Source organism: Anabrus simplex, chromosome 1 (assembly GCF_040414725.1).
Source record: "Anabrus simplex isolate iqAnaSimp1 chromosome 1, ASM4041472v1, whole genome shotgun sequence".
NCBI lineage: Eukaryota > Metazoa > Arthropoda > Insecta > Orthoptera > Tettigoniidae > Anabrus > Anabrus simplex.
In genome coordinates this window covers 853,249,114-853,271,813 of record NC_090265.1, presented here as the reverse complement: position 1 = coordinate 853,271,813, position 22,700 = coordinate 853,249,114, and the positions used below count along the sequence as shown (strand labels likewise).

The 22,700-nt window shown below is 39.2% G+C and overlaps 1 protein-coding gene across 1 annotated transcript in view; it reads right to left on the bottom strand.

Moving 5' to 3' along the window:
- The window catches only part of LOC136857268 (L-threonine ammonia-lyase-like), a 163,483-nt gene that overhangs the window by 128,608 nt on the left and 12,175 nt on the right, over positions 1-22,700 (bottom strand). The gene's annotated exons all lie outside the window — the stretch shown is intronic.

Below are 22,700 nucleotides of genomic sequence, written 5' to 3'. Positions count from 1 at the left end.
GCAAATATTGTAAATAGGACTGATATTGAAGAAAGTGAGTGGCTGTGTCCCGAGTGTAAACAAACTGATAGTGAGGCAGAACAACAAGAAAGAGAGACTTACGAAACTATAATTAAGATTTTACGAGTGCTACAAGAAGACTTATGCGCTTTGAAACATGAAAATGAAAGCTTAAAGGACAGAATAAAGAAACTGGAAGATAAAGAAGATATTGGAGAAGAAAGATCGCCGTGGACGGAAGTGACGCGTAGCCATTTTAGGCCTAATGTTAAACATATGGGAGAAACTACGTACAACTTAAAACCGGGAAAAATTTTTTGCAATGCCAAAATAGATTTCAGTTATTGCAGCAAGTTCCTAAAGAAGACACACCAAGTTTTCCAAATAATGTTAAATCCAGTGGAGGTAAGCTACAGAAGAAGAAAACCAACCGAAAGTCAAGATCACCAAAGATTCATCTCTACGCAGACAGTCAAGGGCGGGGTATGGCAGAAGGCATGAAAGATGAGCTGCAGAATCCAGAAACTGAGGTTTTAGGACTAATAAAACCAGGTGCCAAAACTTTTTATGTCCTTTCAAGTTGTGATCCTGTGTTAGAGAAGGACAATTTTGTGGTGATTGTGAGTGGTACAAATGACATTGCTGCAAATGAAGGTGAGGAACTAATTACGACTCTCAGAGGTAAGATTTCCAAACTACCTGACTCAAAAGTAATTGTAGTTAATGTGCCACCCAGGTATGACCTTTTAGAGGACTCATGTGTGAACAAAGCTGTACATGATGTAAATATAAAAATCAAGAGATTATGTAAAAGTTTTAGAAATGTCTATGTAGTAGATACTTTAGGTCTTGGCAGGCAAATGTTCACTAGACATGGGTTACATCTAAATGGTAATGGAAAAGCAACTCTCTGTAGACAAATTGCTACAATTATCAACAGAGATTTGCAAACTAATCTGTACTTAAGAAAACCCATACCACTAAACTGGCGCATACAGGGAAACTTGCCAGAAAACCCAGACCCTTAAATCAAGATCTATGTACAAGGATCTGGGTTCCAGAGAAGTTCTCAACTCATGAGTCCAACGTTACCCAATTGCAACAGTCAAGTTTTAGGGAGGAAGGAGGTCTGAGATTGCTCTTGGTAAACTGTCAGAGTGTAGTAAATAAACAATTAAAATTCGGTACATTGATGGAATCTTATGAGACAGATGTGGTGATAGGATTGGAATCGTGGTTGAGAGAAGGGGTGGGTAATACAGAAGTATTTCCAGAAGGGTATACAGTCTATCGTAGAGACCGAGGAGATAAAAAGGGAGGAGGGGTATTTATTCTGGTGAAGAAAACTTATTGTTCACATGAATGGTTTACTGGATGAAAGGGATGAAATATTAGGGATAAAATTAGTTTGTGATAATATGAAGGAGGTGGGAATTATAGGAACATATAGGCCTGGAAGAGAGGAAAGAGACATGGAAATATTTGAGAAAATAATAGATTATACTCATAAAAACAATAATGATACGGTAATAATTGGGGGAGATCTAAACTTGCCTGAAGTTGAATGGAATGGAGCTGCAAGTGAAGCCCATGAACAGAAACTGGCAAATAAGTTAATTTGGGAGGGAGGATTTACACAAGTAGTGCAAGAACCAACTCGTCTCAATAACTTGCTAGATGTATTCTTGGTTAAACCATGGGAAATTGTTGATAAAACTGAGGTAATTGAAGGAATAGGTGACCATAAGGCTGTAATAATGGATGTAGGACTCGTACCAAAAATGCTTAATAAGAGGATCACAAAAGACAAGAAATTATACAGAAAAACTAAAGTTGATGAATTTGGGACTTACCTTAAATCACAATTCAGTTGTTGGATAAGTGAAGGGAATAATGTGGATACACTTTGGGCTAAATTTATAGGAATCATTTGGGAAGGAGAGAAGAGATTTGTACCTGTTAAGAAGGGTAAAATGACCTCAGACCCTGTTTATTATACAAGCGAAATAAGAAAATTAAAAAGAAAATGTAGAATAGTAAACAGGAAAATCAAAGAAGGTAGGGAGACTAGAGAAACTAGAAAACAGCTAATGAGGGAACTGAATAGAGTGAAAAAGGAAGCAAAAGAGAAGTATATGAATGGCATTCTTCAAGAGGGTAATGGCCACAAAGGGAAATGGAAAAAGCTGTATTCATGTAATAGGAATCAAAAAAGAAAAGGAATCCAAATTCCTACAATGGTGGGAGAAGGGGGTGAACACTATTTAACAGATACTGAGAAAGCAAACCTCTTTAGTAGGGAATTCAGAGATCCAGTAGAAGATTGTCAGGACTTGGAAACCGTAACAGAAGATAGAGAGGGAGAGACACAGAGGCAAACAAGAAGCTTCTCATTCACGAATGATGATATTTTCAGAGAAATCCAACTGCTTCAGCAAGGAAAAGCAGCAGGAAGTGATCAAATTACTGGGGAGGTATTAAAGACAATGGGGTGGTATATAGTGCCTTATTTAAAATTTCTCTTTGACTATGTCATAAATAATAGTATAATACCAAAGGAATGGAAGGAATCTATAATAATACCAATTTATAAAGGAAAGGGTGATAAAAGGAAACCAGAGAACTACAGACCAATCAGCCTGACCAGTATAGTTTGTAAAATACTGGAGAGTTTAATATCCAAGTACATCAGAGGGATATGTGATGATAAAAATTGGGTCATGGGGAGCCAGTATGGATTTAGAAAGAAATTTTCTTGCGAGGCACAACTGGTGGGATTTCAGCATTACATATCAGATCAGTTAGATTCAGGAGGCCAGTTAGATTGCATAGCCATAGATCTTTTCAAAGCCTTTGATAGAGTGGAACATGGAATATTATTAAAGAAATTGGAGGGAATAGGATTGGACGTAAGGGGTATACGTTGGATAAGAACATTTCTAAATTCAAGGGTTCAGAAAGTCAAAGTAGGAAATAATATATCACAGGAAGAGAAAGTTTGGAAGGGAATTGCACAGGGTAGTATAATCGGTCCGTTATTTTTCTTAATATACGCAAATGATTTAGGGAACAATATAATATCGAAAATAAGATTGTATGCAGATGACATAATTGTTTATAGGGAAATAAATAACATTGAGGATTGTTCAGAATTACAAAGGGATCTTGAGAGTATCCAAGAATGGGTTGAAGAAAATAATATGAAGATTAATGGAGGCAAATCAACTGTTACAACATTTACAAACAGGAGCTTTAAAACTGAATTTGAATATACTTTGGATGAGGTAGTTATCCCGAAAGATGGCAAGTGCAAATACTTAGGTGTGAGATTTGAAAGTAATTTGCACTGGAAGGGTCATGTTGATGACATTGTTGGGAAAGCATATGGATCGTTACATGTCATAATGAGGCTACTTAAAGGATGCAACAAAGAATTAAAAGAAAAAAGTTACTTACGTATGGTTCGTCCATTATTGGAATATGCAAACAGTGTTTGGGATCCTCACCAAGAATACCTAATAAGAGAACTAGATGGTGTGCAGAGTAAAGCAGCAAGGTTTGTAACAGGGGATTTCAGGAGAACGAGTAGTGTATCAGAAATGTTAAAGGAACTTGGGTGGGAAACTTTAAGTAAGAGAAGGGAGAAAACTAGACTTATAGGATTATATAGAGCCTATACAGGAGAAGAAGCATGGAGAGATATCCCTGAGAGGCTTCAGTTGGAAAATAATTATATTGGTAGAACTGACCACAAGTAAAACATTAGAATGAATTTTAGCGGAAGCGATTGGGGTAAATTTTCATTCATTGGGAAGGGCGTGAAGGAGTGGAACAGTTTACCAGGGGTAGTGTTTGATCCTTTTCCAAAATCTGTACAGATATTCAAGAAGAGAATAAACAACAACAGAGATAATAAATGAAATGTTAGAGGGCATTCGACCAGTGCAGGACATTGTAAATAAAAATGTGTGTGATTAAATTAATTCCATCCTCTGGTCTAAGGAGTTAGGACAGCCCAAGTAGGGGACTGCCTGTAGGGGTGAAGTACAGTGGGGACTTCGAGGGCCTTGGGACCGCTACGGTAGCTGTGAAGGCCCTTTAGGAACTTTGAAAAGTGGTGGCATAAGGGGCTCTGGTTAAGACGCAGCAGGTCGTTATGCTACTCAGGTTCCAAAATGGGTAAAATATAAATATGTAAATAAATTCAATGTTAATTTTAATCGTATACCAGTTGTATAGTATTATTAGAAGTAATTTCACATACCGTACTGTATATGAGTTGACTATGTTTGTAAGATATTATAAGTAGAATTTTGTAAACAATATAAATTTATTAAGGATGATGTGTGTGTTTAATAGAAAAAATTATTAGCGTAAATTGTATAATATTGTATTCTAGGAAAATTTTCTTCGTCTCCTGCTAATTTAAAATTTAGTGCTTGACAATAATGTATTTTAGTGTACCATTTGCCACCGAGGTAGACACCTCATTTGCAAATAAAGAGTATTTGATATATTCAGCTGTGAGTAATACGTGTGATGTCGGCCTCCAGCGGAGGGAGGTCCTCTTGGACAATTTACAGCTGGCTATCGATAATGAAGTGTCCATGATCGACGAGACTTCGAATAATCAATCAATAGAACAGTCTACTCAGGAACAAGTAACCGAAACTCAAACAGCGCAACGTGGTCAAAAGCCACCCCCTCCCGCTATACAGGAATTTTATACCCGGGAACATTCTGGACCATATATTGTTTTGTATTGTTTTGATGGAATCAGTAGCAGATAAAAATGTAGGTCAGCTTTATTCCATGGCTTTAGGCTGCCTTTTTATGATAGGAAAATGCCAGTTAATTCAATTACACACAAAGAAATAAATCGTCTTTATGTTGAATTCAGTTCCGCTGTTCAAACGAATGAAGTTTTGCGTCATTCTTTACTTGAAACCATTCACGCAAGAGCCTATATACCTAGCAAAATATCTTCCGTTTTGGCATTATTCGAGGTGTGGATAAAAACCTGACTGAAGAGGCTATTCTCCAACTCCTCAAATCCGATAACAAGGTCAAATCTGACAATCGGCTCCATCGTAAGGCTGTTATTAATGACTCCATTGAATACATACCCACTGGTTCCGTAAAAGTAGTCTTTCGCTCGCAAAATCTTCCACGCTACGTCTCACTTTATAGTGTCTTTCTCGATGTTGAACCATTTATTTTCAACCCTATTATTTGCAAGAAATGCCAGCGCTATGGACATAAAACACGGCAGTGTCGGGCTCAAGCTTATCGATGCGGCAACTTTCTATGCAGCATGCCACGGATCAATGTACTGAACAGATCAAAACATGTGCACACTGTAAAGGAGAACATCCAACAGGGCACTCTACATACCCCGAACATAAACATCAACGACTTGTAAAAAAAAGTTATGAGCACTGAGACCATATCTTTTCCCGAAGCAAAATCCAAAGTTTCACCCCCGGTATATTATGTTACCCAACATCCGTAACAGTTCCCCCTTTCTAGGGAACCATACTCCCCTCCCAGCGAAAACCCGAGAAAACGTAACTTTACTCAGGTTCTTATGCATTCGCCTCGACCTATACCCCCTCCGAGTTATGATAGTGCTGCACATATGGCTATCCACAGTGATCCACCCATTCCACATAACTCCCCTGTGAGTATTAACGCCCCCGTCATCACCCCTGCAGTCCCAACCCTCTACTTCTACAGCTAACGTCAGTTTCCCCACCGCTCCCTTAACACATACGCAGCACCCAGTTTATCGCCAAAAGGTACACCTTCAGAAAGATATCCACTATTAATCTTTTAATCCAAGCCTTAGGTGATCACACCTCAATCACGCACGTCATCTACCAACTGCGAGACCGGTTATGTGACATTTTTAATCTTTATAATCAACATACCTCAATGGAACGCCAGGAGCGTGCTCAGTAAAAAGAGTGACATTCAATTGATTATTAATGAAGCCTGTGCTCATATTCTTGCTTTACAAGAAACGTGGTTTTCGGACCAAACAACATTTTCGTTACCAGGATACAATCAGGAGCGTCATGATGGCCCAGGTTAAGGTGGAGCTGCCTTCTTTATCCATCGTTCTCTCCCTTACCAACCCTTATCTATTCAGAACCATATACCTCACACCTTCATTGTTGGTATTACTTATACACAGTTACACCTTATCAATCTTTAGTGTCCCCCCGATGTTCATATCACAAGCACACAATGGGCGCAATTCTTCCAACAATTTGTGCATTTACCTAATATCCTCTACTTAGGTGACTTTAACTTACACCATACCGCCTGGGGTGGAGCTAGTGATACCCCCGTGGTTCATACCTTCTTTTTTCTTTACAACGTTCCGATTTGACTCTTCTTAACGATGGCTGTCCAACGAGAATCGCTTCTCCTGGATCTCCACCTAGTGCAGTCTATCTTACCTTTTGCCGGTCAAATCTAACACCCTGGCTTACTTGGACAACAATCTCGGACACATTCACATGCGATCATTATCCCATCTGGGTTACATATAGGTTTGGCCGCCCTGTCCCCAGTGCTCATCCTAATGCCCCTGCTAGTAATATCCGATCATTACGGAATTTCGGTGATCAAACTTTTTCCTCACACTTACAATATCACATTCGCTTTTTCTCGGAAAACACCTTAACGTATCAATCTCTCGTTGCACTTCTCATCCAGTATATTATAATCTTCCTAGACCTTTTGTTACCTCCACCCCCGTCCCTTTCAATATATTCACTGGTGCGATAATAAGTGCCACCAACTCATTCTAAAGCGTAAACTTTTATTCCATACCTATCGGCAATCCCTTACACGTCTGAATTATCTCAGGTTAAAACATCATGTTGCCAAAACCAAATTAATTTTCAATAATAAACGTCATGCCGCGTGGAAATTATTTATATCTTCTCTCGCTTCGCATTTTTCTCCCGTACAATTATGGAATGCCATCCGGACCATGTCACGTTCCTCCTCACATAATGTTCAACGAATCATACCATAAGATATTCTCCTCTCCTTTTTCCATTCATTGACCCCGAATTATATTTTACCTCTATTTCCACCTCCCCCGTATGCCTCAGACTCTCAATACTCCATCCTACTTCAAACCCTCCAATGAAGTGAATTGCAATCTGTCCTTCATTCAGCATCCACATCCTCTCCTGGTCCAGATTACAGCACATATAAAATGCTTCGATTATTACCCTTGCACGCGCAGTCGATACTCCTGCACTTTTACAACGATATCCCGTTTACCACTCATACCCCTCTTCAGTGGAACGATTTTTTTCCTCATTCCAACTTCCAAACCTCAAAAATCTTCTACAAATCGAGAGAACTATCGTGGTATCGTCCTCGGATCCTGTATACGCAAAAACTTTTTTTAAATATTCCTACAGCGGTTGTTGTGAACAAATGGAATATTATGATTTACACCCCAGAGACCAATATGCATTTCTCAAAGGCAGCAGTACTCATGATCCTATTAATGTTTTGACCATATACCTTCTCCTTGCCCAACACCGTAAAAACAGTACCCTTGCCATTTCTGGATATATATAGGACTTTACAAGTTTGACAGCTCATAGTTATTTATTCATTTTACTTACAGAAATTGTTTTGGTGTCATCTTGACTGACAATAGATCAAGTTTTACCTAAACAGGTTGAATGTGTCTTCCATCGGTCATGAGGCACACATCCCAACTGAAGTCGATTTCTTGGCAAACTCGCTGCAGCATGTCAGGTGTGACTCGTTCAATTGCGATGCCGATTCTACGTCTGAGTTCTAGAAGAGAAGCCGGTAAGGGTGGAACAGACACTGTATCCTTGACGAATCCCCACAAGAAAAAGACAAGAAGTGTCAGGTCTGGTGAGCGTGGGGGCAATGCAATTGGTACACCTCGTCCAATCCACATACCCGGGAATGCGTGCATTCAGGAAATCCGGGACGTCGGAGAGGTAGTGTGGCGGTGCGCCATCTTTCATGAAGTGTATGCTGAGTTCTTGGTTATCAGCGTCAATCTGTGGGATTAAAATGTTTTCCAGCATACCTAAGTATACTATTCCGTTGATAGTTTACTCACTGAAGAAGAAAGGACCGTAAACTTTGCCCTTGCTCAATGCACAAAACACGTTCAATTTTGGGCTATCACGTTCATGTTCTAGCATTTTCACTGGATTTTCACTGCCCCAGATCCTACAGTTGTGTCTATTAACTTTACCACTTAAGTGAAAAGTTGCCTCATCGCTAAAGATAATCTTTCCAATGAAATGTTCATCTTCTTCCAACCGATTTAACATGTCCACACAAAAATTCCTTACGAGCAATCTTATCAGTGACTTTTAGTTTCTGTGCCATTGTGAACTTGTATGGTTTGAGATGTAATCGTTTTCTCAACACACGCCAAATAGTCGTATGTGCGACGCCCAGCTCTCGAGAAGCATGCCGTGTCGATTTTCGAGGACTGTGCTCAAAGCGTTGTCTCACTTGCTCTATGACATCGTCAGACTATGTGAACGACCTGAGAATTTCTCATGGCTTACCGAACATCCAGTTTCTTCTTCTTCTTCTTCTTCTTCTTCTTCTTCTTCTTGCTTCCGAATTTGGCCAACTGTGGACCGCGTGAAACTTAATGTTTTCTGCCCAGTTTTCTTCTTTTCTCTTCCCAGAACTTCTTCATTCGTTCATTTCTTATTATTCTCTGCTGCTCAGGAACGTATGTTTAGTCCTCAGCCCGAAAGCTGGTTGGATCCTCAACAGTTCCGCCATCAGCTGTCATAGATGGCCTAGGCATCACTGAAGAGGCGTACTAGGGAAATGAGGAGTGAGATAGTCTCCCGTTGCTTTCCTCACTGAGCCAAAAGTTGCTATTACATATCAGTCTGCCAAGCCCACTGAAATGCATGCACCAACTGACCCTATGAGCAATATTTTCACACCATTCATAGAAGGGACTGGCTGGCATTACTAGCATCACTCATCCTCAGTCACTTTCATTTCGTCAAAGCCAAGCATAGTGCTGAGACAGATCAATAAAAGTAACAAAATTGCTCTAGCCCATACCAGAAGACATAGTGCACTGTAAACACTAGGTCCCACCAGCAATGGCATGTCTCCTCAGGAACATCCAGTTTCAATAAAGCACTTACGCCACTCATAAGTAGTAGGCCTACTGAGAGGATCTTTACCATACTTTGTACGAAAATTACGTTGCACAGTTGTCGCCGACATCGACTCTTCAAACCAAAATACACAGCGAGCGCGCTCGGGAACGGTGAAGGCAGCCATCTTTGCTGCAACTGCCGATAACACTTGCAATGGCGCGATTCTGTACTAGTGTACCACGCGAGTCAGAACTTGATATATTTTTAGTCAAGATGACACCAAAACCATGCCTGTAACTGAAATGAATAAATAACTATGAGCTGTCAAATTTGTAAAGTCCTTTTTGAAACATCATGTATATAAAACTTACGACTCCGTCCCATTACATGTTCTTTGGGCTAAACTCGCTACGAAACGGCTACCTGCCACCTTCCTAGCTATCTTACAAAACGTATGTACATTTCGCTCTTTAACAATTCAATCGTCCTATCATCACTTAGCTAGTAGTTCCTCTTCAGTGGCTTACCTCAAGGAGATATGTTAAGTGGCATTCTTTTTGCATTTTATATTAGTGATCTCGAACATATTATTTAGAAGCATGTTCGTGTTCTCATTTATGCGGATGACATTGTTTTATACACACCTCATAATTGTATTGACGAGGCATGCACACTTATGAGTAACGTCATGAGTGAGATATATATGTGGTTTCATGATAATGACCTCCGATTGTCTCTCAACAAATACCCTGCAATGCTGTTTACACACAAGCGCTCATATGACCGCTCCCTCACACTTCCCAAGGACATAGTATTTCATTTACACCTCATTACAAATACCTTGGGATAATCTTTGACCAAAAGCTTATTTGGCAGCGACATCTTACATCGTTATGTCAAAAAGCTGATAGATACCTCCAAATTCTGCAAACTGCTATACGCCGCCAATGGGGTGCGGATCCCGTCAACGTACTCTCATTATATAAAGCGACTATTCGCTCATATTTTTACTATTACTTCTCATATAATAAATACAGCCTCGCTTACCTCCATTACGCTACTTAATACCCTACAATTTCGCGCTTTACGACTTTGCCTTGGTGATCTCAGAACTACACCTACCAATGTATTATTAGTAGAGGCTGGTGAATTTCCCCTAGTACTACGACGGCGTATGCTTGCAGAAAAATACTAGCTTAAACGCCTTACATTTTCCTCCTCCTCCTTATTGCCGAAGCTACAACTCTTATATGAATATTATCAAACAAGCCTCATCGAACCGGACGATTTCTCGCCATATACACAGCTTATATTACCCTTAATCATTTTCGACATTCGCTTCTTAAAACATCTACGCCCCTCATGCATTCCTTTCCTTTTGATATGTTTCACTATACCCCCAACGTAATTTATTCTAATAAGTCCCTATTTCCCGTATCCACGACTGTTTCCAGTCCCTCCTTGAAAAAACTGCGCCTCACCCCTTCCGTATGTGACGTTATTATCTATACTGACGACTCTAAAACTTCGCAAAGAGTTGGTGCAGCCTTCTACATTTCTCATTCCCACACAATAGAACGTTTTAATCTCCCAGCAACATTTTCCATCTTCTCAGCCGAATTATTTGCTATTCAACAAGCCTTACTTTATACTCAACAACATTCCTTCCCCCAAAGTCACAATTTATACAGATGCTCAAAGTGTTTTGTATGCGCTATTATCTTTTTCCCCTCTCTCAATTGGTATGCATACCATGTTAAATCGTTACTTTTTCAATTCGTGCGTGATGGAGTATATTTAACGCTTGTATGGATCCTTGGCCATTCAAAAATTGCAGGTAATGCGCTCGCCGATTCCGCCGCCGAAGAAGCCAGTCGACTTTACACCCCTCCCCTCCCAGTAGCCATACCTCCCCTTGATTACTACCACTGTATACTGTACAGTATACTGCCTTACCGGGCTTAGCATGAACAATGGAGTCAATCCGCACGTTCCACAGGCCAATACTATTATCAGCTTCAACCATCCATCCCCTCTCAACCTTGGTTTTATAAGGGAGGATATTCACGCCGAAAAGTCACTAACATTATACGCCTAAGGTTCAATCATGCTCTTACTCCCCAATATAAATATCGTTTTCGGCTTGCTACTTTGCCTTATTGCGTCTGTGCTGATTCCTTTGGAGACTCTTAACCATGTATTTTTACAATATCACGTATATTTGCACTCTCTTCGTAAATTTCTTCATAACCTCATACAGATGAAAATTCCGTTTCCTATTAGTATATCTTGTTTGTTATCTGACCCTTATCCTGTCAATATAACAGGTTCTTAATCAATACCTCGATAACGCTCAATTGACTATGTCAATTTCATTGTCGCTCCTGCTTCCATTAGAACTATGTGTACGACCCCTTCCATACGAGACTTGTGTATCACTTAGTAATACTGTTCGTTACATAATAGTTTTATATAGTTTTGCGTGTGAATCCGAATTATTCCATATGGGAGTTCATGGAACCATACAGTTTCTCGTGTGTTTTTCTATATGAAAAATGTAGTGACTGGGTAACAGTACAAGAGCCCACACACATCAAGAAGAGAAGAAGAAGAAAAATAAGAAGAAACTCGATTAACAGGCTGCGTTTGTTAAGGTACGAAATCAAGTTCGAGATGGAAGAAAGGTCTACAAAGAGTAGAACATATTCTTCTGTAGTTGGATGTAACTACTCCTGTTGAAATTCTCCGCCTGGGACGAAGTTCTTCGTATTCCCAAACAACAAGCAACATGTTCATAGAAGGAACGCTTGGTTTGTGGCTTTAATTCGGGAGAAGAGTGATGGTAAACAAGGGCGCCCATGCCCGGGGGCGAGGAAAGGCAGAAATCTAATGTAGTCAGGTGTTTTTCTTTCAAGAATAGCATTTAAATGTCGATATCACGTAGAAGTGGTAGTACCACCCCCCACCAGTAGGATGTAGCTGTTTTTTATGATAAAGCAATTGCTGCAATATCTACTATCCACGATACAGAGGGTACGAAAGGGTGGTTGCAAATTATCAGGAAATTGTGGATGATTGTTAACGTGTAGCATCCCGAGAAGGGGATTCGTTTGAGAGAGAAATATGCTGAGCCTATTAGAAACATGGATCAGGAAACTGTTCACTATTTGTACTTCTTGCCATGCCAACAATTTTGTTGCCTTTGTATGTAATTTTTGGTTTAACATATATCTCATCTTACAACAGAAATACCGGTACCAGTTTTTCATGTGCTTCCAGGGCATCACATTTTACTTTCAGATACTTCTTCAGTGAATCATTAATATCAGAACTAATGCTAGATAAAGTGAATGTTTAGAGGTAAGAAGGGTGTGTCAACGCAAACATTTCCAAATCCCTAAGAAATCTGTAAGCAGCAAGAAATGAATAAAATAAGCTACAGGCAAAAACCAAAGAATCAACAGAATACCTCATCTGACTTGAAAATAAAAGTGCAAGCTGTTCACTAATGAAATCCAGAGCAGCTTTTATTCTGCTTTCCTCACAAACATCATTACACTCTTTAAGAACCTGGATATGTCTAATTTTATCCTTAATTGTAACATCATTACTTTCAAGGTTGTTTACTGTCGTTAACAAATTAACCAGTTTAGAGTAAGAGTTGCATAACAGTTCTGGGCCTAAAATATATGAAAACTGCCCTTCCTCAATATTTATACTATCAACAACAATGCTTACTTTTAACTCTTTATCAATGGTCACAGTTCTTTTAAGGGATGCACATTTACTGAAATCTACATTCATAAAATACCATTTCTCATTTTTACCTTTGACTATCCAATCTAAATGATTATACTTTGATTCATTAAACATGATCTAAATTTGAAATTTCATCTTCTGACAGCCACAGAGTATATTTCCTGTTTTCATTTTGGATATAAATTTTTCTTCCTTCCTTTGGATATTTACAATGAACGCAATTGTCTGAAGTGAGATGCTTTGGTAAATTTGGAATTACTGATGGCATGGCATCACTTGTCAGTTCCAATTTCCTGCGTGGTACCACCAATTCAGTACCTAAGCAAAAACGTTGACCCATTTGTTGTTGTCTACAAGATAAAAATCATTCATACTAGCAATAGTTTAACTTTTCAGTTTTATAATAATGCAAAAATAATTTAGCAAAGATTAGGATTTACAAACTGCATTCATTTCTGCATTTTAAGTAAGAGAATCAGAGGAAAAAAGACAGCTAATTCTCAATAATCCCTACCCAAGAAACGTCACAAATTCAGGCTCACTTATTGACCTTTTCATTACTTGTAGGCTTATTCTGCAAAACTCACTACTATAAATCTGTACCACAAGAAGAAAGACAAAAGCAGGACTCACCATCAGCACGGGTTGCTCTGATTTCTCTCACAATCTGGTCTTCAGGAAAATGAATTATGCACACTCCCGTATTCCTTATGATTGTTAAATTTTTCCCTCGGAATTTTACTCTTCCATAAATGAATTCTTTCCGCATCCGAAGGAACTGAAAATACTGGTGTATATTCAACTGTGGTACACAACAACGTCTTGGCATAATGGCAATCGCTTATCACACACACACACAACTCACAACACGTAATATTTACACAGAACAGAAAATATTCACTTAATATATTTAACAAGGAGCAATATATCTTCTGAATTAATTCAACTCCAGACGAGGTGGTAGCATACCTAACCTAAACGACATTTTCTTACTAGTTCAATTATAGCTACCTATGTGAATCTTGATTTCATGAATTAAGATATTTTAACGTACCGTCCTTAAAATCAATAATTGACTTTCAATAACCCCTATGATTCACAGAAAGCTTTCAATCACTTCGTATTACACTCACAGATGCAACTAGTAACATTCAGCCTAATCGATCAGCTGATTGCCTTCGCGCACTTCTTACGGTACGGCCTGGTAGATTACGAAGACAGTGGCGAGATACAAGAGGCTAAAAATGAAGCATGAAAATGAGAAGGAAGTGTGATGGAGCATGGATCATTCAGTGACGCGAGCACGCAGACGGATATTTTGACCGTATAACTGTAGTGACAAGACTGATGTGCATATATTGTTTTCTTCTTTGAGAAATAATTGCGGAGCAGAAGTCCAGACAAATCTGCCTATTCCCCGTGTGAACAAACAAACAATGACTGACACTTGTTTAAAACAAGACTGTGGTGTTAATGTAGACCTTGTGGACAAGACGCATTATTTTTGTGGAAACCAGTCAGTGAAAGAAAATGAACATCATGTTATTGAAATAGCGGGCGTAAAGCTGGCAGTGTTTCGTATCTCGTTATCGTTGTTACCGTCTGTCCATCGTAATTGTACTATTGCCAAGGGAAAAATATGTTACTTCTGTTAATGAAGTGCTAACTGGGTATTAGTTTTGCCGCTCTCGGCGTTTTATTTAATTATCACAGGACTACGGCTTCTGCTGCCTTTAAATTTACACTCTATCATCTTTTTGAGAAAACAAAGGAATGGACTTTCTGGCCACAATGATGCACTATTAAATCTATTATGCCAATTTCCTTTAAAAGTAATTTTGAAAATTGCACGCGCATTTTAGATTGTAGTGAAGTGTCCTGTGAAAAACTTCAAAGCGCTCGTCAAAGAATATTAAAGTTTTCTCATTATAAAAATACATTAACTGTAAACTTTCTGGTTGCCATTACTCGTTCAGACTATATTTCTTTCCTTTCTAAATGTTATGGTGGAAGAGCGACTGGTAGCTACATTACCGTACATTCCGTTATACTAAATCATATTCAACCAGGAGACCTTGTTATGTGTGATAAAGACAGATAAAAACGTGCACTGAAAAGAAGAACGCAGTAATAGTAATGCCATCGTTTGCATTTAATCCACAGTTTTCAGCTGAGGAAGTAGAAAAAACATACGATATAGCATCTGTCAGAATTCATGTTGAAAGAGACATACATAGAATGAAGGTTTATATAATACAGTGTAACCGAGTTGCCTTGGATTTGGTACCTCATTTAGAAAAGATTGTTCATCTCGTAGGTGTATTAGTGAACTTCACTCCTCCGATCATTAAAGTAGACGACTAGTATCTTTTAGGTAGGACCTAAACTTAGACATGATACATAATTATTGAATTGTACATGATTACACTGTTCGTTTAATGTTTTTACTTCTAACTCGAGTAGAAATTATATCTTGTTTAAAATGTCTGAATAGTGGTAAAATTTATGTTTGAGAATGGTAATAATGTAACACTATGTATAAAGCTTGAAAATTAGCGGAACATAATGTTCGAAATGAAACCTCTCTACTGTGGGAAAATATTTGAAAGGACACCCACTTTCACACTTTTATTTGGAGAATATACAAAAAAATCACAGGAGTTGAGGTTCAAAATATACATTACAATGATGTCTGTACCTGGGTGTAATATACGTGAGTTTCCTTTAACTTGATATAATCATCAATGTCAGTATACAAATATGGAACATTACACATGTTGTCATCAATCACGGGCTTTACCCGACACGAGTAAGGGAACTTAATCTCCAAAAGAGAGAGACAGTCCTGACTTAGCACTATCCCATCCGGACTACAGCAGAGCTAGGTTTGCTCTTCTTTGTTAACAAACCCAATTGTAACACGCAACAATGGGACGACAAAAAGAATTTCTCAATTGCCCTCTGTTCATTATCTCTGCCTCATCTCTCTGCAGGACTGTTTATGTCTTTAGAAATAAAGAGCTGAGTTGCCATTTTATTAAAATCTCCACTCTGCAGCGTCATAATCTTGTGTACACTCTGGCTGGCAGATATGCGTAATTTTCTCTGATGGAACCACGCAGGATTTTTAAACTGAGCCCCAGTCTCGATCGCAATAGCATACGTCTGCAATTTTGTGACTTTTAGGTTGCCATAATAAAAATTCAGGGCGTCACTTGGCAACGTGCACTCATAAATTTTTGGCACTAATGATAATTTGCCATATATTTATTCATTATTTATTGGTTATAGAATGTCCCAGTGAGTTAGTGGCACAAGGAGGGACTGCCCTTTACAACCACAGCTTGGCAGCTTTTAGTTTCAGTTAACAGATAAGGCATAGGACTACATATATAACAAGGAATGTTTAACAAATACTGATTTACATCACAATATCATTATTGCTGTTTGGCAAGTAATTTATTCCATAGCATCTAAACAGATTGGAGGTCTAGTTGCTGAAGACACTGAAGTAAAAGTCTTGTTTCGCTGTGTTCTACAGCATCGGATAGCTTCAACAATGGAAATAGAAAAAATTAAGGATTCACCTTCACACTCGGCCTTCAAATTTCTTGTCAAAGCACAGTCTATAATTTCCATTTTCTCATATAGTTCAGTTTCGCTGAATGTTTCAAATACTTCACTTTTTGAATTCGCTACAAACTGGCCGCTTACTTAATCTGTCCTTGAGTATTTCTCTTAAATGTTCACCTTTAGAATATTCCGGGGCAACATTCTTAGGCTTTTCCCATTGTCGCAGGAAGGAAGTCTTCGAAGAATCTCTTTCTGTATTAATATAAACGCAAAGCGCATCAATGTGATTACAGTATTTGGAAACGCCTGCTTTGCATTCACACTCGGCTGATTGAACATTCCTGTTGCAATCGATCTGTTAAATATTAAAACAAGACTAACATTAATTAATGAAAAAAATAATTTACAACGCCGATGGAGACGGACCATATGTACTGTATAATAAAGTTATGTTTAAAATTAATAGTCTATATACATATAAATATAATTAATGGTTCAAGACAAAGGTAACTATTACTATAGCGTATCGAAGAGGAAGTGTGACATCTTCTTCGTTCGCCCGTAAGAGAGCTCAAGAGGTTGGTGGGACACCTGCTTGGTGGCAGCACAGGCGATTGTGATGTCAACAGAGACCCTTGGCCATTAGCCCGAGTTATATTCGCCTTGAGTAGTAGTCATTTTTATTGCTCATTATTGTCGCTGTCAGTGATGTTTCGATAGTTTGCATTATTAGTGTATTCACGATTGAGTGGTGTGAAAGTATTATGTTTTAAATACCTCGGTCTTTGTCGCTATTGTGCCATAAGGCAACGTATTGAACCTTTGTGCCCTAAGAATTGTAAGTATAAAAGTTATTACAGGAGGCCCCATGTCAATTGTAATAAGAATCTCGAATTTTTTATATACCTCAGATGCGACACGTGGGAAGGGGGTGGCTACCTCCCTTCCCACGCTATGGCATGTGACGTCATCTGCACGTGTCGAAAATGGATGGATACAGTAGAAAGTTTATGTTGAATAAATAAATTTAAATAAAAGAATTAGTAGTGAACGCAGTATAATGAGGGTCCTGTATTTATCTATAAGACAATTGGTCTTTACTAAGACGGATTTGAGACTGCTAAGCCATTTCTGTGGATTATTTCAGAAGAGACGCGCGGGTCTATTTTACCCACGTTAAGTCGACAGAAAATAGTGCCTATCAAATGAGGTAATATAACCAGTTAATTTCGTAAGAATAAATTGTAAATGTTTATGAATACAGCCGCTAGGAAGGTAGCAAGTACGTGGTTACAGCAAAAACTCCATTAAGTCGGAAAAAGTATGCAAATTTCTTGGCGGCAAGGGAGAGATCCTGGAGAGAGGATAGCTCCTATAAAATAAGAAGGGACGCCATATTTAAACCCCTGCATTTGTATCATTGAAGCGTGTTAGAGAGAGGGTTGAACTGTTCAGTAAATCGTTTGTCAAAAAGTAGACTAAGTACTGCAAACCTAAATTTTGTCGATGTGGCTGGGTCTTAACTCCATGTGGAGAGAGTTGTTCATAGCAGAAGTAATCTGATAAAAGACGGTTCAGATACCGAAGTAGTTTTTGTAAAATGTATAATATTGTGTGGTAAAGAGAAGTAATTCGTGTGCGGGCAACAAAGACAATCAGTCGAGTTCGATCAACGAAACACCAAGTGAAGGGCATTTTTATGCTTTATTTTTCAGGAAATATGACTCAAACAAAATCCGAAGCCAGAAGTGTAACAATGAATAAATAAATATAGAACGGTTACTGGTGAGCCCAAAAATGGAAGCTGACGTAAAATTACGGTAGGTGAAATGCCATCTTACCGCGTACTATATCTTGTTTTATGATGTCAAACTTGTATGTATTTGAAATGGGTATTTATGACGCAGTTGGTCACCAATACGTTTTTGTGAATGTCAGAAATATGACAAAAGGTCATTTGTTTTATTTTTTGTTTGGAGAAATTTTTATAAAGTATTGCGAATGCCGTGTAACACGTGGTAAAATGTATTAGTGAGGGTTTCGAAGTGATATCCGTCCAAAGTAGATCGTCATTTCCGTGAATTTATTGCCTATATTTTGTGATGTCAAATTAAAATGTTTTATCTGACGTAAAATTTTCTGTTTGAATTTTGATGAAATTGGTGCAAAAATCCGTGGTTACCCATTTTCAATCGGGTGGAAGCGCGCAGTCGGGTTGAGTAATGCAGATCGGCGAATATTTGTCACGAAGTGTAATACAATTCTATGTCCGTTAAACTGTCTATGTGACAATAAATAACATTAAAGTTTGTCAGTCATTTTTCTGAAAATCCAAGTTTTAATATACGAGATCATTTTATGCGAAGTTGTTCATTTTTAAAGTATTTGTGCGTAATTATGCGTCGTGGATTCGAAGGATTTTTTATTCCAGTTCTTTTGTCAGTGAGAGTCGTCGAGTTTGAGACAAGAGTTTAGATTTGTCGTACGAATTGAGGTAGGATTTGTGAATCAGGTGATTGGAAGCCTGTAGATGATGCCGGGATTTTATGTGAGCCCGAGGAAGATTTTGTGTAATGTTTGGGATGGAAAGGTGCGAGAGAATCCACGCAGGTATTAATTTGTGACGTGTACAATTATTGTAGGACATTTAAAAGTAAAATCTATGTGCATATCTGTTTGGACAGGAATATCGTATTTTAATTCTATTTGCGAAGTCGAAGATTTCATTCTTAAAGGCCAGTCAAGCATGACCTGAACATGTGTTACATATCAAAGCTGACAGCAAGGAGGGTCGTTTGTTTTCAATGCCGCCAGCTGATCGATAGGGGGCAGTTAGAATAACGGGAGTTGTGTAGCAGATTATGTGTTAAAAATGCGATTACATTTTTTGGCAACGGAGATCATTAATTGCGTGAACTAGTTGAAATTTACATCCGGTAGTAACGTGTATGTTATTAGATACTGTGAATTTGTTTAATTGAGATCGTAATGTATATTTGAAACCCCAAAGTTAGAGTATAATGAGCGAGGTAAGCCAACTTCACGGTTGTACAAAATTTAGAGTGATGGTAGTGATGACTGATTTATTTTGAGGGATGCACAAAGCTTTATGGAAATGTTATGATGAGATATGCCATCGTAATCGGCTTAGATTGTACGGCGAGTTACTCATGCGGATTTTTGCTTTGTGCTTAATTATTTGGATTATCCAAGTATTAATAATGGCTAGTATTAGATTAGATTTAAAGTGTGATGTCATGAAACAAGATATAATACTGGAAATAAATGATGTAAATTATTCCAGCTGCACGATAACAACAGATGATAAACATCAAATAAATTAAAATTATCTTAGAATTTGATTGGGGACATGTGGAAGAAACCATTCGTCAATTTGTTGTTTATTAAGATTTATTAAATCATTTAATTATTAAATTCAGTGGAAACCGCATTTGTGAAATAACTTTAAACCAAGTGAATAACTTGAAGATACATTCTGGAAATCTTAGTTTATTTTTCTGGAAATATTCAAATGTTAACGTAACGATTAAGGGGACATATCCGAAGGTAATGGATTTTACTACCACAAAGTATTGTGAGCGTTTTTGTTGTTGTTGTTGTTGTTGTTGTATTATCTGACTTTGATTTATTGAGTATTAAATGTGCTGGGGTTAGTAAAGTGGAAACTTTGGTCATCAACCGATGTAACTTAATTGTATTTAGCCTTCAGCTTAGAAACTTGGATGGTCATGGGGTCATCAACCTCAGTGACTTAGATTAAGGCCATATTCCACTGTAGCATCATTTTCCTTGCGGTCATCATCCACAATAACGCTAAAGTAACTTAGAAGTTTAGATGTCGGTCCATAACATAGTCGCAGGTCACATCTATTCAATTAAGGGTCCATGCCGTACAACCACTGTGTGGCACACGCCGATTGGACTGCTTTAATTATACCCAGAGTCCAGAGTTCGTGTTACGAGGGATGGCTCATCAAGAATCATTATGATGGCACATGCAGTCTCCGTTGGAAGCCGAATTTAAGGATCTCCAGACTTTCTTTTCTTTATTAAATACACTGAAGTAAATGGAAATTGCAACACCCAGAAGGAGTGGTGCTACATTGCTGCGATTGAACATGCAGGACGAGTGTTCGGTTGTGCTTCGATTATTACACTTTTAGGTCCCTCTGACCGCAAGTTTGGACAACAATCAGTACAGGATGTGCCCACCACGAGCTGCAATACATTGATGAATTCGTCGAGGCATGGAGTCAATAAGACCCTGGATCGCTTCCTGAGGAATTGTGGCCTATGCTTGCTGCACTGCACGGGTCAGTTTTTCCAGAGTTGTGGGTGGCTGAGGACGGTTGGCCGGTTGTCAACCCATCATGTCCCACATATGCTCAATAGGACTGACGTCCGGGATCTGGCGGACCATTCTAAGATTGTGGTGTCGTGGAGAGCTTCTCTGGAGATGCGTGCAGTGTGAACCCGGGCACTGTCCTGCTGAAACATCCCATTAGCAGCTCGCCTTCATATGGACAACCACTGGATTGAGTACCCTATCAACGTAATGTCGAGCAGTCATAGTGCCCTCAACAAGCACCAATTGTGATTTCACATTAAAGCCAATAGCTCCCCAGACCATAATGCTTGGTGTTGGCCCTGTGTGCCTCTCGACAATAGATTTGGGCGGCCCCTCTCCCCGGTTCGTCGGCGCACACGATTCAGGCGATCACTGCGGGCAAGACAGAAGCGTGATTCATCACTAAAGACGACCCTATGTCATTCGTCGACCCACGTCTATCTTTCTCGACACCAGGCCAGCCTTACACGTCGCTGTTGTGGGGTCAATGGAACACCTTCTGCAGGGACACGGGCTCGTAAGCCAGCTGCACGCCGGCAATTACCAACTGTTTTTGTGTAACGTGGGGTGCCACAGCTGCTCGAATTTGCGCTGCTATTGTATGGGGTTCCATCCGGGCCATCCGAATGATGCGGCGATCCTCTCTCACAGTTGTCTGTCGCGCTGGGCCTGTGCCAGGTCTACGAGTGTGGGTACCTTCATTTCACCACTGCTGCCATACACGTTGTACCGTAGATGCCTGTCGGCCAACGCGTGCAGCGACAGTCCTTAGCGATAATCCAGCCTCACACAGCCCAATTATCCGAACCCTCTCAAACGGCGACAGTTGTTGATAGCGTGCTCTTCTCTGTCGTCGAGGCATGCTTGACGGGGAACACTTCACTGCACAGACTGCAAGTCAACTACGCTACACAAGAGTCCGTACACTGGAGTTGATTCCTCCACGACCAATCACGTGGGAAGCCTGTAGCAACAATTCAATGGGTCTGAAACTTTGATCGTTTACATGCCTACATGGTATCGTTGCACATCTTGAAAATCAACACAAACGACCAATGCCTTCATGGTGTTGCAATTTTGCATTTTCTTAAGTGTATGAGACAATGGTTTCTAGTAAGGATGCCCATCAGGCAGTTAAGTCAAAGGCTCAACCACTATTCCGCTCTTTTGTGTTAAATTATTGGGGTGTCAAGTGGACAAGATCGAATCCAAAATATTGATTTAATATTTCCTCCGCAATTTCCAAAATAAAATACAAATATTTTGTGAATAGACCTTTCATTTGAGTAGGTAGGTTAGGATTACTGAACCCTACCTTTTACCTCAGCAAGTGACGAAGAACTCGAAACGACCCAAGAGACAGATCTCATGAAAATTTGCTGATAGATAATGAAGGTAGGTACACTTCATAGTGGCCCAAGGGTTCAGTATATCAGTTCGGGAGGAAACTACCAATCATGCCCTCGTGTTTTGTACCCGGCTGCAGATCTGGATATGACCGATCGTCTTCAGGTAGGCTTTTATTTAGGCCCTCTAAAGAGAGTGGTGTTTTACTGAAATGGGAGAAGGCTATCCATAGAAAAGACCGAAAATTAACTCATAACTGTTTCGTGTCTGACATTCATTTTTGCGATGACTTTCTAATAAAAGTATACTCGTTTATCGTGAATGGTGAAAGAGTATAGATACCAAGATAGCGCTGGAAATTAAAACCAGAAGCATTTCCTGACATATTTCCTAATCTACCGAAGTATATTTCTAAGGCAGCTAAGAAACGCAACTCCCCCACGAACAGGCAATCCACACGAAGAGATTTCTCTAATAAGCCCTGAACAGATCGTAAATAT